An 18,002-nucleotide genomic window follows, 5' to 3' on the forward strand; every position below is an offset into this window, starting at 1 on the left:
GTGTCTGTGTGTGTGATGTTATGTATACATATATATTGTTATATGTATGTATATAGCAACTGTTAATGAAAAAGGAAGCCATGAATTTGAAAGAGAACAAGGAGTGGTATATAGGTGGATTTGGAGATGAAAAGTAACAAAGAAAATGATGCTATTATAATCTAAAAATTAAGTCCTTGTCTCAAAAAGCCAAAAAATAAAAATTAAAAAATTAAAAACTAAAATGCCTTTTAGAATAAATGAACTTTAAAGGACATTTGAATATTCAAAGAGAGAAGGACATGGGCTCATATGCATATATATAGTACTATGCAAATTTGATATTAACTTGAGAACAAGTTTAATAATAATTTCAAACTAAGATAATTTCCAAAGCATCACAAATAACAGGATTGAAGTAACAGTTGGAAACAATTTGGGGATTATAAAGATTAAACCTCCACTGGTGAAAACTTGAGAATGTGAAGAAATGTATTTGCTTGTTCAACTGTTGGAATAAACATTATAAAATCATTATTTCTTTACTTTGATAAATACAGTTCTCACAAAATTTCCTGCCAAAGTTGTGATTTATCATACACTAATGTCTCTGCTCTACAAATTTAAGTCAAGGAAAATAGCAGAAACTGCAGGTAGAGTTGAGATTGATGGAACCAAAAAGCTAATGCTGAGACTGTGCAAACCACTAAGGATGCAGGGATGGCTGATTTAGAGTGTGGTGATATCATTGTATGCATTTCAAGTGTTTCCCATTGACTCATTGACTCATATACTTGTGTCCCAGCTGGCAGACCTATTTTTAACACGAGAGCCTTTAAGAAGTGGGGCTTGAGTATTGGAAGTAGGTCACTAGAGGATCGCCTTTGAAGTTACACTGAGCTCCTGGTTCTAATAAAACATCTTCTGCTTCTTGGACCCCATCATTCTACTGTTACCATGGAGCAACTCTTGCCAGTAGGCCTTCCCTATCATGAGAGGTTGTTCTTAAATTTATCCTTCTTCCTTTATGTTCCTTCTGTCAGGCGTTTTGTCAGAACAATTAATGAAACAAACTATTACACAGAGAGAAAAACATCTCACACGAGGAATGAGCACCCAGGCAAGGATGTCTGTGCTGATGGAGCCACTGTGACAGGGAGCTTTAAAAAACTTCCGTTGTGTGTTCATGTCCTGGAAGACGGATAGTAAAAATTTGGTAGGAGCTACTTTTTCATCTGAAGACGGACACTTAAGAGAAATCCACACTAGCTCAGTGAGTATAATAGAAGGTTATTTATTTAAGGTTAGACTCACAGATCACAATCCTCCGCTGCAACAGGGAACAGCAACTGAACCCCGTAGCAGGAATAGAGGGCGTGTGTGTGTTTTACATTGGCATAAATAGTGTAAGAGGCCATGCCCAAGTGCTATTGGCAGTAGGAATTCCTACAACATTCATCTGTTAATAAAATAAAAAAAAAAACACATTGTAACAAAAGTTTCCTGATTATTACAATGTGACAGGAATCTAGTGAATTTTTATATTTTATTCATAGATTCAGGTCTTTTCTTCTATTTATTTGCTTACAGGTATTCTTTATCCAAATTTTGAATTAGAGAATTAAATTTATTTCCATTAAAAAGTAAAATAAACCCAACATGGAAAATTTAATTGCTTGAAAAAAGGTGCATTGTTTACTCACTTGAAATCAGATTTAGCTTACATTTTCTCATGATCCTTGAGCCAACCAAATAACATATTTTCTATGATAAATAATCTAATACATCCTAGAAACATGTCATTTTTTTTAAACAGTGAAGAATCCATTTTACACATATAACTAGAAGTGATTTTAAAGTTCCTTCAAAAAACATCAAAACAGTCTGCTGTCTGCTTCTAATTTAGGCATTTTCATGAAAATTTATTTTTTCAATAGGAACTTTCTTCATGAAAGGGACTCAGTGCTATTGGTAAATCACCATGTGAGGACAATGGCATAACTCCTGACAAGTGCATAGAGAAAACGGCAGGCCACCGCCTTGTGACAAGAGACCTGAGGCTTTCACTCAACTTCAAAGTTCTATAGTGTCTCCATTGTGAAAGGACTGCTAGATGCCTCAAGTGCTACTGAAAAGGCCTGTGAACAGGGTGAAATAGGCCACCACCCTGTCAAGTTGGTTTTATTAAGCTAGAATTTCACAATTATAGCTGTCTGGATCTACCAATGACAACAAAAAGAAAGCAACCTCCACTTTATAGAAAATGTTGTTTTCCTTGTAGTCAGATACAAAGACATTAGAATGAAGCCTTTAAATAACTAGTCCTTTGTTCCTTTCCACAAGCAATAGACTTAATAATCTTTAATGTGGAAGAAATGACAAATTCATCCCTGAACAAAAATGTGTTTTGTATTCTTCCCTTAGTAATAGTTATTCTGTAGAGCTATGGTAATATCCTACATTCAACCATTGAGTCCCAGAATGAAGAAAAAAGAAGGTAGACCATTGGTTACACTATAAAATAACTACAGTGCATACCTGGGCCAAATGATGACAGCATCTAAAGAGTGGCTATTGTATTATACTTAAAATGTTTGAGTTTATTGCTTAATACAGTAAAAATTGACTTCTCTCCTCACACCTAATTGTAAAAAAATCTAGTCTATATTAACCATGTAAATTTGTGTGCCTGAGAAATGATTTTGTGTTATTATTTTCCATAAGCAATTTTATGATAGAAAATTTATAGGGAGAGTTATACTCAGTCATAGTGATGAATGGCAGTTACCAATAAGTTGATTAGAATGAGGCCAGAGGCTGATAATTTTGGGGATATCCCCTAGGCAACAAAAAGATAAAATAGGAAGGGAACGAAAATATAGTGGGTTTCTTTATTTGATTGACAGTCATGAGAAAGTACACTGTTTTGGGGTATTTGCTTTTTAATTAGTATAATGAAGTTAGCACCAAATAAGTAACAACTTACAAAATATGCAAATATATGAATTTAAAAGATGAATATTTTCATAATGAAGTTGTTTTAGTCATTTCTTTGAGTTTTAGACAACTATGGTTTATATCAGTGGTTCTCTACCATCCTAATGATGTGATCCTTTTACTACAAGAGTTTCTCATGTTGTGTTGATCCACAACTATAAAATTACTATCATTACTACTTTCATTACTGAAATTTTCCTACAGTTATGAAATTGTAAGGTAAATATCGCTGTTTTCTGGTGATCTGTTGAAGGTTGTTATAGGTTGAGAATCACTGGGCTAGAGATGACACAACTCTGGGTCATGGTGACACCAGGAGTGAAGACACCAATGAGCATGCAAACATGGAGAGGGGAAACACTGCACAGCATCAACCCCAGAGAAAGGACTAGAGGTGACTGGAGAATGATGCGGATGGCAGAAATGCTGTTTCCAGGGATGAATTCTCCAATTGGTTACCCAATACCAAGTAGTCATCCCTGAGATCATATACAAACATACAAAATTGTATGGACTAAGAAAATTTATTTATGTATTTAGAAATATATATATGTATGTATACATGTGTATATTTATGCATATTTCTAAATACATTTGTATATTTATACATAACGTGTTAAAACAGGACATGGATTCAGGAAAGAACATGTAGGCTGCATGGAAAGCATCTGAAGAAGGAAAGAAAAGAGGAAATACATAATAATATTACAATTTAAAAAATTAAAATATTAAAGCAAATTAACATTTATACTATTTATTTATTTATTTATTTTGAGACAGGTTCTAAAGTAGGCTAAGCTGAGGTCAGACTTACTATGTTGATGAAGACTTATTGGCGAATACTTTGATTTTCTGATCCACCTGCCTTCTCCTCCTTAACGTGAAGATAATAAATGTTTGCACTTTGTATGGCACCAGGCCAGTAGATCTCAGCACTTCTAATGTTGTGATCCTTTAATTCAATTGCTCATGCTGTGGTGATTCCCAATCAAAAAGTTATTTTTACTGTTACTTTATAATTATAATTTTGCTAGTTTTAAGTTGTAAGCAAATACATTTGAAGGCAAAAGTTGACCAAAGTGATCATGACATGCAAATTGAGAACTCCACTAGGCAATTTAAGATTATTTATTTCAATTTGTTTACTTCTGTGCATGGACGTGACTTCCTCCATATTTGTATATACACACCTTGGGTGGCTTCTGTCCCCAAAGGCCAGAAAGGAGCATCCAATTCTCTAGAACTGGAATTGTCATCTGCTGTCTGGGCTGGGAACGGAAGCAGTGGCCTATGAAAGAGCAGCAGCAAGTGTTCTTAATCACTAGGCCTTGGCTTTGGCTCAATTCTTATATTTAATACTAGGAATAATCTGAGTACTATTTAAGATGTTAGACAGCTGAATTTAAATTTGCACTGATGTCGGAAGTCCTTCTGTATATATGTTGCTTTTATTGGTTAATGAATAAAGCTGTTTGGGTTTAGCAGAGAAAGGCCAGGCAAGAAATACAAAAGACATATAGAGAAAGAGTAGACAGAGAGTCAAAGAGACTTCATGTACCTGTCCGAGGACACAGACATTCCTGGAATCTTTTCAATAAACCATGAGACTTGTGGTAAAACACAGCATAATAGAAACAGGTTAATCTAAGATGTTAGAGCTAGCTAGAAATAAGCTTAAGCTATTCACCAAGCAGTATTGTAATTAATATAGTTTATTTGGGGTCTGGGCAGCTGGGAAACAAGCAATCCCCACCTACAGAATGCTCTCCAATGTATGTTTGGGGATGATGCACACGACCCACTTTGGGTCTGCATGCTTGTGTGCCCACTTGGGGTATGGAGGAAAGTAGCCGAGACCATGCTTATGGCTCAGGACTGCTAGAAGTGCACAGGCAGGAAAGCGTGGTGAATTTCCACCTCCATACACACAAATATTTACAGGCTTCACAGTGTACTGTACGGCAGATTTAGCTTCTACTCTGATAAAAAGGTTTTATATGATGCATGATGCTACCCAGAATTGAGGTGGTGAGTATGACTACCACCTGGCAGTCCCAGAGCTGGTGGTGAACTACCTCTGTCATATTGAAAGCCTGAGAAAGGAGGAGCCAACATTCAGGGCCTCTGATACCAAGCTACTTATCATTTTAAAAGTGCTCCTCAGCAGAAAATTACTACAGATATGCAATAAAGACAAATCTAGATGGAAAAGATCTCTAAATGGGTCACAGTGTTGAATTAATGTATATAGGCTTTAGAGAGAGAGGAAAAAGAAATAGAGAGTTATAAAAGGAAGTAATGTTTTTTTTTTTTTTTTAAAAATTAACCAGTCATTAAAGAAACAGAGTACAGACAGTCGTAGATTAAAAGAGTTAGAAAAATAAGCCACGTAAAGATGGAAATTACATAGAACATCTGGATTATGTATAATATTGCGTTTTCTTTCATTTTTTTGACTACAGAGAAATATTTGATTCTGAGGGATGCTAAGCATACATATTTTAAAGGTAGATATAATGACTTCAAAATTTGGATCTAAGGATAAATTGTTTGGAAAAGTGGTTTTTCTTTTGTTTACACACAGGCAGAGAACCTGTGGATTTCTTTCTGACTATTTTGGTTTGATGGACTAAGAACCACCTAAAAGGTCTCTGTGAACCCCAGAAATACTTTGCGCAAAAAACATCAGGAACCAGTTTGGAGAAAACTGCACCCAGATTCCCAGAATGTTTGTTTATAAATATTTGTTTTCATTTAAAATGGGTTGATCACAAGTGATTAATGGTCACAGTCAATTTCTTAAAAAAAAAAGAAATGGGAATATTATATAGAGATGAATACTTTGCATTTGTGTGGATCTTGGTCTATTGTTACAAATTTAAGGTTGAATTTGTTACACTCTGTATATGCATTTCTGCTCTTGTCTAAGGTTTTGTGTTTGTGCAGGTCATTTAAAATGTAACATATAATTAAGAAATACAGATTAATAAATAGTCATCTATAAGAGTCAAATTGTAGTCATGTTAGTTAGGTTCTCTAGATGTACAGAGTTATATTTAGATGGACAGATATTCTTCAAAACTTTCAAATATCTGCAGAATATGGCATTAAAATGTTTTAAGAACTTAGATTTTCTCAACAGTGAGACACGTCTGCTTCTGGCAGTACCAACTACTCCAGAGAGGATTATGGGCATTGAAGAAACTTGTTATGAAATTTGCCTTCAATATGACAAGGCTAGCCAGTTGTGCAAGAAATTGCTCGTGCCTGAACTGCTTTATGGCATGCTATATGAACTGAATAGTCAGGACCCACAAAAGAGTGACTGCAGAAATTTTCAAAAGACGGATGGTTTTTCAGGGTTTCTGCTTCACAGAAGAAACTACCAAACATTCTTCAGGACATAGAAGAAAGCAACTAATGAACCTTGCCATTACAAGTCAAAGAAAGATCTTCAAATTTCCTGTTTCATGGAAAAGTCTGTCAGATACTATGGACCTTTAGGCTGAAGATAAATACCCCAACATTATAGAAGAACTTTTGTTCACTATCCCAACAGCAAGATATTCCTGTCAATTCCAAAGTTTTGGAAATTGCTTACAATGAACTTTCTGTTTACTTAGGTAATGTTATATCCTTCTGGGTTCTTTGAAGTGTTGAACTATTGTGACTATAATTCTTGCTTGATAACTGTTTTGTATAGATAATTTTACTTTGTTAAAGTTAAAACCTTTCTTTTTATTTAGACAGAAAATGGGAGATGATATAGCATGTCCTTCTGTATTTGTGTTGCTATTATTGGTTAATGAATAACGCTCTTTGGGCCAATGGCTTATCAGAGTAAAGCCAGGCAGTAAATCTGAACAGAATGTGCCTTATCCCACATGTAATAATTAAAAGCACTATCAAGTAATGGTACATTGAATAGATAATTCAGCAGGACATAAACTATAGTAAGTGTATGGAAATCTCATTACTATTGTTGATCCTCATTCCCTGACATAAGAAAATACTCTTCTTGGTTGCTCTGTCCTCGAGGACATCTCACACCTCCTAGGCTACCCTGCCACCCTCATGCTCTAGTATATTAGTAGGGCTGAATGTGCATAAAGCCCTCCCTCATTCACAAGCTTACTTTCAGTATTTCAGAATATCATTTACAAACCCTGCTTCACAACATAGAACTAAGAAGTAAAACGACTCATTTCTAGTTCCTCATTCTAGTCACCTCCAAAAATGCACTTGGGAACTTTTCATGGGAAAGTTCATTGATCATTTTTACCTTCTTCTTTCACCGCTTTCAATTGTATTTTTGTTTATTCTAAGAATGTATAGAAAATATTTTTTAACATGAAAATAATAATAAATTCTTCAGTGTTATGAACATTATAGTGATAAAATCATGTTTGTAATTATATATTTTTAAATTTTACTCCTCTGAATAAATTCCTCCTGGCAGAGCTTATTCTATGCTTGCTCACTCTGGCATAATTTTATTAAGCCTCTACAGGTAAGCCTCAATGCCTTATAATATGCTGTTTCTAATGAATGAATTGAGGCACAGAGAAGTTAACCACAGTCCCATAATTAGAAATGGTCAGAGGCGTCATTCCAAGTTGTTGTGGTTATAACATTCATGCTCTTCACTGCTTCAGGCCTGCTCAACTAGAGGGTGCCCATGGAATAACACTGGGTAACACATCAGGGAGGTTTCAAAACTTCTTAAAATAGAGTAATTTATCAAGAAGCAAAAGACCATTCTACATCTAAATAAATATTTTTATGCCATGTTTTAGAAAAAAAATTGCCTTATTGCTATTATTTATGTTCCTTTCCTACGTGGCACTGGACTTCTTCTTGTGGTTCCCAGTTATTGGTGAGTATCATGATGGATGATTCCCAGGTTCTGAAGTCTTGGATGCTTGTCTGTTTGATGACACTCTCTGAGTGGATAGCCACTTCTGTTCTCATTCACAGTTCCTGATATCAGACTAGCCAGAAATGATAACCTGGCTCACACATATCTCAACAACTGAGGTAATAACAACTACTGTCAGCATAGCATTATTCTCAAGATGGGCATTTGGTGACTCAAATAATGGAACCTACTAATACTATGCAATCTTTTATCCCTGTAATATGATCTGCATAATGTTACATAAAAACATAGATAGTAAAAATTGAATTTTGATACAAGCATATTTCAATTATTTGTGTGTAGTCAGATCATGCATCAGTTCACATGATTCACTGACCCAAAAATCTATTAGTGGTGTGTTGTTGTGCTTCAATGAGTACTTATGCTTGAGCTTAATTTCTCATCATGAAACACTTTTGAGTCTTACAGCTATTTTGTTTATAATTTGATCTCTGTATTTTTCTTTTGTGTAAATTCTTCTTAATGCAAAATATACCCTTAAGCAAGCAAAAAAACCCTCCTAACTACAAACATGATTTTAATTTTCATTTTCTGTCATAAAGACAGCAGCTTACATACTTAAAATGCTTTGTGAAGCACATCTGAATATTTATCATAACTCTATTAAGTAAATAAAAAAAAAGAATGGTGAGATTCACTTAGATTGATATCTTCCCTTTGTTGATAATGACATCAATTATCACTTCCAGGTTGCTTCACTGAAATACGATTTATTCAAAATATTGACTGACTCAGCGTGTGTGCTGCAAGTGAGGGTGAAAATTCCATTAGGAACATACTAGAGCTTAATATTCTGAACAGGCACATCTGCCACAGAAAGAAGATTAAAATGCACCTCACATTGTGTAAATTGGAATCTTTATGTTCCTAATTGTAATTTAATTGAATTTCACTTTAATTTAATTGTTAGACCATATCAAAAATGTTTACTTAAATTTGAGTATTTGAGAGAGTCTATGACCAAGTACGGGATTCTAGTTAAGTCTATTAATTAAGCAGAACTTCCATGTTTTCTAAGACTACAGTTCTTCTTCAAGTGCACCACTTAGTACATGTGGGAAATAGCTTCTGATGCTGTTATCATTAAACAGAACTTCTTTGGTTAAAAAAAAAATAGCCACAGAAAATTTCTAAATTATACTACTGTATTATACAATTATTTTTAAACAATTGAGAATGAAATAAAAGGTCTAATTTATTTTTTAGCACTATAGATTTTTTTATATTTTAGAAAAACACTAATTTTTTCAGCTAATTTTCGGGTTTTGTCCAGCTTTTCTATTCTCTTCGGCTTTTAGCATAAAATTTTAAATTGAAATTTAATCAACACAGTCTTGAAATCAATTGCTGCACATTCTGTCTAGCTAAGCCATTTTGTTTAAAATAATTTGCTGAAGGCTATGACCCTCATCTATTTTACAACCACTTTACAGGACCTTTGTTCTAAGTTCCTGAGTACGTTTTTTAAATTTAATTTTGTGCAACCTGTAAGCAAGAATGGTTCCTTATGAATTATGAATCATTCTGCATAAGGAGCAGAAACTCCCAATAAAGCCTATCATAAACCACAACTCTCAGTAATAATAGCTGACACTGCTGCCTCAGCTGTTTGTCCACTCTCCCCTTTCATTTAGTAGCTTCCAGTCTCCTAATTCACATATGTATTGCTGACAACGTTTAGGATATGTGCCATGTGTGATGAAAGTAGGTAGGCACAGAAGAAAAACAGTAGAATTCAGTACATACAGCCAGATTTCTCTGAGATAAAGGTCACGTCATCCTGTGGTAACCTCAGGTCTATTCTTCAGAGGCTGTCGGTCTACATTATTTCCTGTGAGAAGTATACATAACATTAGTTGACTACTTTTTCTTCTCTTTACTGCATACACAATACATGAAAGTTTTTATCTCAGATAGAATATTTATTCTTTGATTATTAATTGCTCAAATAAGTCTGGGTGTTTATACTGCAAAAATGGTAGCTGCTTCATGCATAGTCAAGTTGGTAAAAATTCCTTTGAGTTTCATTCCTTGTCATCATAGTAGGGTTTCTTCAAAATACTATAGAAGTTCATGAGACCATTATAAGATATAATCCTAACCTAGACAGAATTTTCAGAGTCGAGGATGGCTGGAATATATAGGACATAGATAAAGCTAAAGAAAATATGTTTACAGGTGAGATTTTAGAACACCATTCTTCCAAAGTATAGGGCAATAATCTTAAGACAATAAAAAAGAATTTCTGGAAAGAGGACAATAAATTGGGAACTAAAGGTAAAGAATTTTGAGAACATAACAGGTCAATTCTATCTCAAATTCCCAGTAGCTACAATGGAGGTAAACCTCATAGGATAATTAAAGGCCAAAGGACAACCATACCTTAGCAGAGAAGTTAAAACAGTTATCCCAGAAACAAAATTACTATTTAAAAAAAAATAATCACAACCTACATAGCATTTTCTATTGAATAATAATCTACACATGGGCTGGAAAAAATGGCTCAGTGGTTGAGCATTGTCTGCTCTTCCAAAGGTCCTGAGTTCAATTCCTAGCAACCATACTGTGGCTCACAACCATCTCAACCATCTGTAATGGGATCTGGTACCCTCTTGAGGAAGAGACCTAATAAGTCATCCTCATCAACTTAGACCATGAAATCCAATATGGACAAATTTATCAGACAACCCCCCCCCCACATTGAATCCTATTTTTTTTTTAATCCCAGAATGGTGAATTTACTCTATTGGGCTAAACTCATACCAGGATTTAAAGGAAAAAAAAAAAAAAAAAAAAAAAAAAAAAAAAAAAAAAAAAAAAAAAAAAAAAAAAAAAAAAAACTTTAGCCACTGGGAAAAAAATACTGATAACATAACCAAAGCCTATTTCATTATGATAAAATTTATACTGAGGAAAAACTTAATTGGCTAGCGTAAAAGAAATGATTATAGTATGTAGAAGTAGGTAAGTAGGAAACTTATGTTACAGACTATTTTTTGTTAGTTTGATTGAACATCCAGAAAAATCAAAAATAAGGAGAATGTAAGAGATGGTGTAAATGTAGAGTTGGACAAAGAAGTGTCTGTGAAGTAAGAAATCAATGTGTGCTGTGCAGGGATAGTCAAATGATTTTTGCAGTCTTTACACAGAACACTTGCTACTTACCATGTTTCACTATTTCCCAACTCTTCTCTTCAATTTATTTTCCTTATGGCTTCAATCATCACAAACAAGCAATTATTGGAGACTTCAACTTTGTATCTCCTTGATTTTATCTTTCACTCTCTAACGACTTCACATGGCTATGATGATTCTTGTCGTATGATCTTATCACTGTGTAGTAGCTCTGATCCATTCAAACAGGGATTTTGATATTTTCGCTTGATGTCATAGAATAGCATACTCCTATTAGATATAAACCCAAGGCAATCTAACCCCAGGCACCAAGTCACAACAGGTTTCTGGATTTAGAGCTAAAAGTTCTGAAAAGCAGCCTTTAAACATCTCTATATCATTAACATGAAGACAAAACCATATCACTCAGAATGCTCTACCAGTGATCAGAATGAAGGAGAACATGTAAAGTGCCAAACTTCACTGTTTTCCATTGAGAAATGCTTTTCCTTCATGTCACTTCAATTAAGCTGTAAAATATGTTTATCACAGAGACAATAGTGCAAATCACTGCGGATCTACAGAGTTAACAATGAAGAAGGGAAAGGAGCAGCATCTGTGATGCATTTGAAACAACAATAAATGCCTACGTTAAAATCAAGATATAAATAGTGCTCTTAATGATTATAGGCTCTTAGAAAGCTGAGTAATTTCAGATTTCTGTGAGCAAAATGTGTGGCAACCAAAGATAAACTTGTGATATTTTGTTATTGTAAAAAATATTTATTATCAGAATACTACCATGATATTTTAGGTAATTTTTTTTCAGTTAACATGAGAGAATTGTCTTGAGACAAAAGAAAATCTTACTGTATATTCATGCAGCTTCACTATAATCTTCAAAACTATTAGAATAGAGATTTAAAGTTTTTATTGAAAACATTATAGAATATTGTTTCACAAGAGTGATTTTCACATTTTCAGAAAGAAACAGCTTTTACACCAACTTGTGAAAATTATTGAACCCATTGAAAAACACATAAGCAAGAAAAGACATGCCCTTATCTCAAAAACTACAGTTTACACAGATGTCCACAGTGCACCAGGTGAGCACTTACTCTCAAGCTCAGAAATCAGAATGTACCGTGGCGTGAGGAGAGGATTTTCTGCAGAGCTAGTGACAAACAGATGTTCTTGTGTGTCCATGTAAGAGAACTGTTATAGAAGGATAATTCGGATTATCATAAACACCATCAAGGTTGGCAAGAGACTTGAACCTAGAGTGGCTCCCAGGAGCCCAAGGCGATGTCCCCAGTTAGTCCCTTGGGAAGCTGAGGATAGGGAACCTGAAATGACCCTATCCTATAGCAATACTGACGAATATCTTTCATATCACCATAGAACCTTCATCTGGTGATGGATGGAGATAGAGACAGAGACCCACACTGGAGCACTGGACTGAGCTCCTAAGGTCCCAATGAGAAGCAGATGGAGGGAGAACACGAGCAAGGAAGTCAGGACCACGAGGGGTGCACCCACCCACTGAGACAGTGGGGCTGATCTATTGTGAGCTCACCAAGGCCAGCTGGACTGTGACTGAAAAAGCATGGGATAAAACCGGAATCTCTGATCATGGCAGACAAGGAGGGCTGATGAGAAGCCAAGGTCAATGGCACGGGGTTTTGATCCTACTTCATGTTCCGGCTTGGTGGGAGCCTAGCCAGTTTGGATGTTCACCTTCCTAGACATGGACGGAGGGGGGAGGACCTTGGACTTTCCACAGGGCAGGGAACCATGACTGCTCTTTGGATAGGAGAGGGAGGGGGAGAGGAGTGGGGGGAGGGCGAGAAGAGTGGGGGGAGGGGGAGGGAAATGGGAGGCTGGGAGGAGGCGGAAACTTTTTTTTTTCTTATTCTCAATAAAAAAAAAGAAAAAGAAAAGAACAAACTGCAGAAAACAGACATGGTTGGTGGTGTAAGTTAATAGTGAAACACTTGCCTACTGGTTTAGCAGGCACAGAGCCTTAGGGAAATAAAGGAGGGCATAAAAGGGAAAAAGGACCAGAGGGGAAAGGAGAAGGATGCATTCTGGAAAGAAAATGCAAACACAGAGATTAGAGAAGTGGAACAAACCTACAATTTTAGTACTTAAAAGGTGAAATCAGGAGGATTAGGAGTTAAAAATCATTCTTAGTTATAGAGTATGTTTGATGGCATTATGAAATGTATGAGACCCCACTTCCAACAAAACAAAAACAAAAATGCAGGTATACACAGTGGCAGTAAGCTTATCTTTAATTATGTTCATATGATACAAAATTAAATCTGGAGTTAACTAAACAATGTTTCGGTTTAAGTCTCTCATTCAACATATGTGAAATATTTGTATTATGAGTCTTAATCATGGTAGTAAAGTTGACTTAATTTGGAAATACTTAGAAAATTTGTAGAACATATTTCTGGCTATAACTTGGAGATATAACTGACTATAACCTAGAGATGATTGTCACTCACATTATCAAAAGAGGGAGCACAGCCTATCTTAATGTGGGCGAGCCTCATGCCATAACTGGCTTTGCTTCCTGTTTCTGCTGTGTGGTACCTTTGACAGTGGTATTCTTTTTTTCTGCTGTGCAGCAAGCACCATGCAGTAAAGGCTTCTCTGCCCAGTTTAATCTCTGCTTTGTTTCCTTCCATACATCATATTCTGTACAGGGATTTAAGAGTACCTCCCTGTGGTTCTATGTGACAGATTGTGCTAAGTGACATTAAAGTAATGTTTCTGAGCCACTGCAGGCTATGACCCTTCAGTGTAATCATATCCTGTATTTGTTCAAATATCTACTTCACATATTTAAGTTGAGCATTTTTTAACCTATTGAGATTAAACATTCATTCTGCAATGGATGACAATATTGTTTAAGTTAAATAGACAACTTACACTAAGACAGATAAAGTAGAGATTGTCTCTCTTTCTATAGGATATGCATAACAAACACAGGTTCAAAAGTAGATTTTAATGATAAAAGGACTAGATCACTCCAATGCATAACCTATATTCTGGAAGAGTTGGTAGAGAGGCAAGGCTTGACTACCATGTGGAATACCTTTCCTTCAGGGTATTGGTACTGGTATTAGGCTAATTATGTTGTTTGGATGGAGACTGTCTTCTGTTTTGGCAGTGGAAGTAACTACTACCAGCAACCACACACTCGGAGCTCTCACTGTTTTCCTTTGTTTTAGAAACAGGGATGATCTATTTCTTTTTTAATTAATTAATTTATTCATTTTTATTATTTAATTAAAATTTTCCACCTCCTTCCCTCCTCCATTTCCCTCCCGCTCCCCCATCTCCCTTCCCCTCCCTCTCCAGTCCAAAGAGCAGTCGGGGTTCCCTGCCCCTGTAGGAAGTCCAAGATCCCCCCCCCCCTCCATCCAGGTCTAGGAAGGTGAGCATCCAAACAGACTAGGCTCCCACAAAGCCAGTACCTGCAGTAGGATCAAAACCCAATCCATTGTCCTTGGCTTCTTAGTCAGCGCTCCTTGTCATCCACGTTCAGGGAGTCCGGTTTGATCACATGTTCCATCATCCAGCTGGCCTTGGTGAGCTCCCATTAGATCAGCCCCACCGTCTCAGTGGGTGGGCGCACCCCTCTCGGTCCTGACTTCCTTGCTCATGTTCTCCTTCCTTCTGCTCTTCAAACTTGGAAGTTTGTTTTATAAGAATATTGATTACTAACTGTGCACTTGTGGTGCATTCCTTTAATCCCAGCACTTGGGAGGCAGAGGCAGGTGGATCTCTGTGAGTTTGAGTCCAGTCTGGTCTACAATAGCTAGTTCCAAGAATGGCTCCAAAACTTCAGAAAAGTTTTGAGTTTTGCCTGTCTTGAAACAAAGCAAAACAACAACAACAACAACAAAAGAGATCTCCTCAGGCCCTAATTAAACATCTTTGTAAGAAGTGTTGCTGGACCCATCAAACAGAGTGGTTGAACTTCTTCAGGATCAGAGTCAAGGTTTCCTGCCTCTTAGGTAAGCAGAGAGACAGCACTGGATCCAGGTTGTCTTTGCATTAATTGCCATCCAGTGGAAAAATCAGATTCTCTTGGCAAGGTTGTAAACAGCACTAATCTTGGGCTATAAGGATAAATATTTAAAAGGTAGCTGAATATTGTATCAGCTCATCAAAATGATACTAGTAAGTTCTCTCCTAAACTATGGCTTCGTTGGCCATAGGTTCATGTCAAGAATTATGATACTATGATATGCCTCACCCTACAGAGTAGGCTTTGAGTCTAATCAGATAGTCATTTGTTATCTGAAAAACCTCCATACCGTTATAGTATCATTGTATAACCCTTGACAGTCTGGTGAATATTATTGCTCATAGAGTTTACATGTATTCTTTTACTTTCAAACTTACATGAAAAATACAGAAATTTTCATGGGAAACATCAATTATGTCCTGAACCTGCCTTCAAAATGAGATTTTTTGGACTAACAAATGAGGTTCATATGTTTGAAAATTAAAATGTTCTAATATGTTACTTATGATAAAAATAAACATGAAAATGTTCCATAGCATAGCCATCGTTAAGAATATAATGATTTCCCTTATACTCTCATATTTTTTTACCAATGATGAAATAAATAGTTTAAATTTAATTCATGTTTCAAGATTTAAGGCATAGCAATTTTAACTTCGTAAGATCAGCAACTACCTTATTTAAAGCTTAACAGCTTGAAGGCAGTTGTTTTTGATACTTGGATACTTAAAATGGGCCACATTTAGGAGATAAGAGTTGGGATTTATTTACTCACAAATTTTTGAGATTACACTTTGGATTATCTCAATATATCATCAAAGGCAAACCAGGTTGTTGAATTTGCCTCTCACTAAATCCCTAAGTAACTATGACAACAAGAAAGGAACCACACTGACAAAGATCTTTCATCAGACTCTCTTTGTTTGCAAAAAGATTAGTTCCACTATAGTGATACTGTTAAATTTCATCAGATTATCTGAGATTTGAAAGAGTAAAATAGAAATGAAATCACTACACATTCTTATTGTATATAATCAAATGCAGTAGCAATTGAATACCACACTCCCAAAATGCAATTTTGTTTCTTTACAGGATTTTCTGAAAAGCATCAATGAAGTAATGCATGAAAAGTTACTTTGTAAACCATAAAATGCTGCAATAACAGAAAACATTATTAGTAGTGTCAGGTAACATATAACTGAAGAATATCTTGAAAAATTTTGTACTTAAGTTTGCATCAGACATAGCATGTTTAAAAGAGGTAATAGCATCATAATGATGTCGTGTCATGTGTGGATTCATGTCATCACCTACTGTACTCATTGTTACTAGGTCTAAGCATTCATTATCTTTTTCATAATTCTTCCTCTTCCTCCACCTTTGTGTTCCTTGAACTTTTTGTCATGGACATATATATGCTTTTGTCCAGATGACCATCTTATGATGCATTTAGGAGGATTCTTCGAGACAAACATCCTTAGTTATGTACCCTACTGTTTCAGAATTTAAAGAAATAAATCTCTGTTCTTTGCCCTTTGTACACTGTGCAGCATTTTGTTAAGATAACAGAAAGCAACTGAGGCATCAAACAAAGCCTGAGTAGCTACACAGTCAAAGACCTTTAGATATATTATCTTATTACAAATGTGATACCCTTGGATACTGACTGTGGGGCCTAGCACATGCTAGGCCAGTGATCAACTACTGATGCACATATCCAGCTCCTACCACTATAATTTACCTAGGAAGTGGACTGTGAATTAGCGTTTAATGATACTTTAAGTATATGCAAATAAAGAGTGAAAGAAACAAGTACATTAATAGTTTATATTCATAAAGCACATGGATAAAGCTTTAGTCTATTTATCAAACTTTATCTAACACTTATAAATTTTAAAACTTAATTCCCAAAAGGCATAGTACATTAAAGCAAACAAAAACTTATCATTTATGACAAAAAAGTGCCATTGAGTCCTTATGCTTTCTTAAAACATGTTTTGTGTGTACGCTTATGCATATTAAAAGCACTTTGAAAGAACAAATGAGCCAGGAATTATATAGATTTAGTTGAAGAAGTATATGCATAAATGAAGGAAAGTGTTGAAATTTAATGGCATTATGAAATGCATTGTACCATGTAGCCCACAGATAAAGAAAATAATAAAAAAATGTAGAATCAGTACATAAATATACACTCATGAACAAATACAATTATGAAGAAAGAGGCGCTTGTCAAGATGAATGCTAACAAATGTCAAGAATAACATGATGACTGTATAAAATTAGCTGGGAGCATCGTGAATCACTTTGTCTTGCTACTCCTGTGAGATCGTTTTCTACTAACATTGCTTTAACACCACGTGACAATGATATTCCTTCAACTCACAAATTTGTCCTGCCTATTGATTGTGAAAGGTGAACAACTGCTGTTCTTGCATATAGAGCATAGTCAATATATGTAGTTATGTGATAATTACTATCAATAGTTTTCTGTTCCACTACTGATTTTTAATTAAAAATTAGCAGAGCTATTGTTATAGAGAAATTTTTACTGATGGGTTTCGTTCTTAAACCAACACTGTACATGTGTTCATTATGTAATTATTTTTTCTATTAAAAATGTGTCTGTTGCTTGATTTTTTTATTGTTATTGACTTTACAAGTACATTTTTTTGTATTTCCTCTTATATTCTTACAACCCATATAAAATGTATGATTTGTCAATAATTATCCCCAGTTAATGAGAATATTTGACAGCATCTAATATAATTAATCCAGCCTAAAAAAATTCCATTAAACATACTATCCTAAATTTTGATAAAACATGTTTAAAGTTAACTATGAAGAAAATGATAAACCTAATATATCTTTAGGAAATGAGGATCTAGGTTAGGTAAATGTTAAGACTTCTAAGACCTGATCAAGAGA

The sequence above is a fragment of the Alexandromys fortis genome, unplaced genomic scaffold (genome assembly GCF_014885135.2).
Source record: "Alexandromys fortis isolate MF-2015 unplaced genomic scaffold, M_Fortis_MF-2015_v1.1 scaffold_74, whole genome shotgun sequence".
Classification (NCBI taxonomy): domain Eukaryota; kingdom Metazoa; phylum Chordata; class Mammalia; order Rodentia; family Cricetidae; genus Alexandromys; species Alexandromys fortis.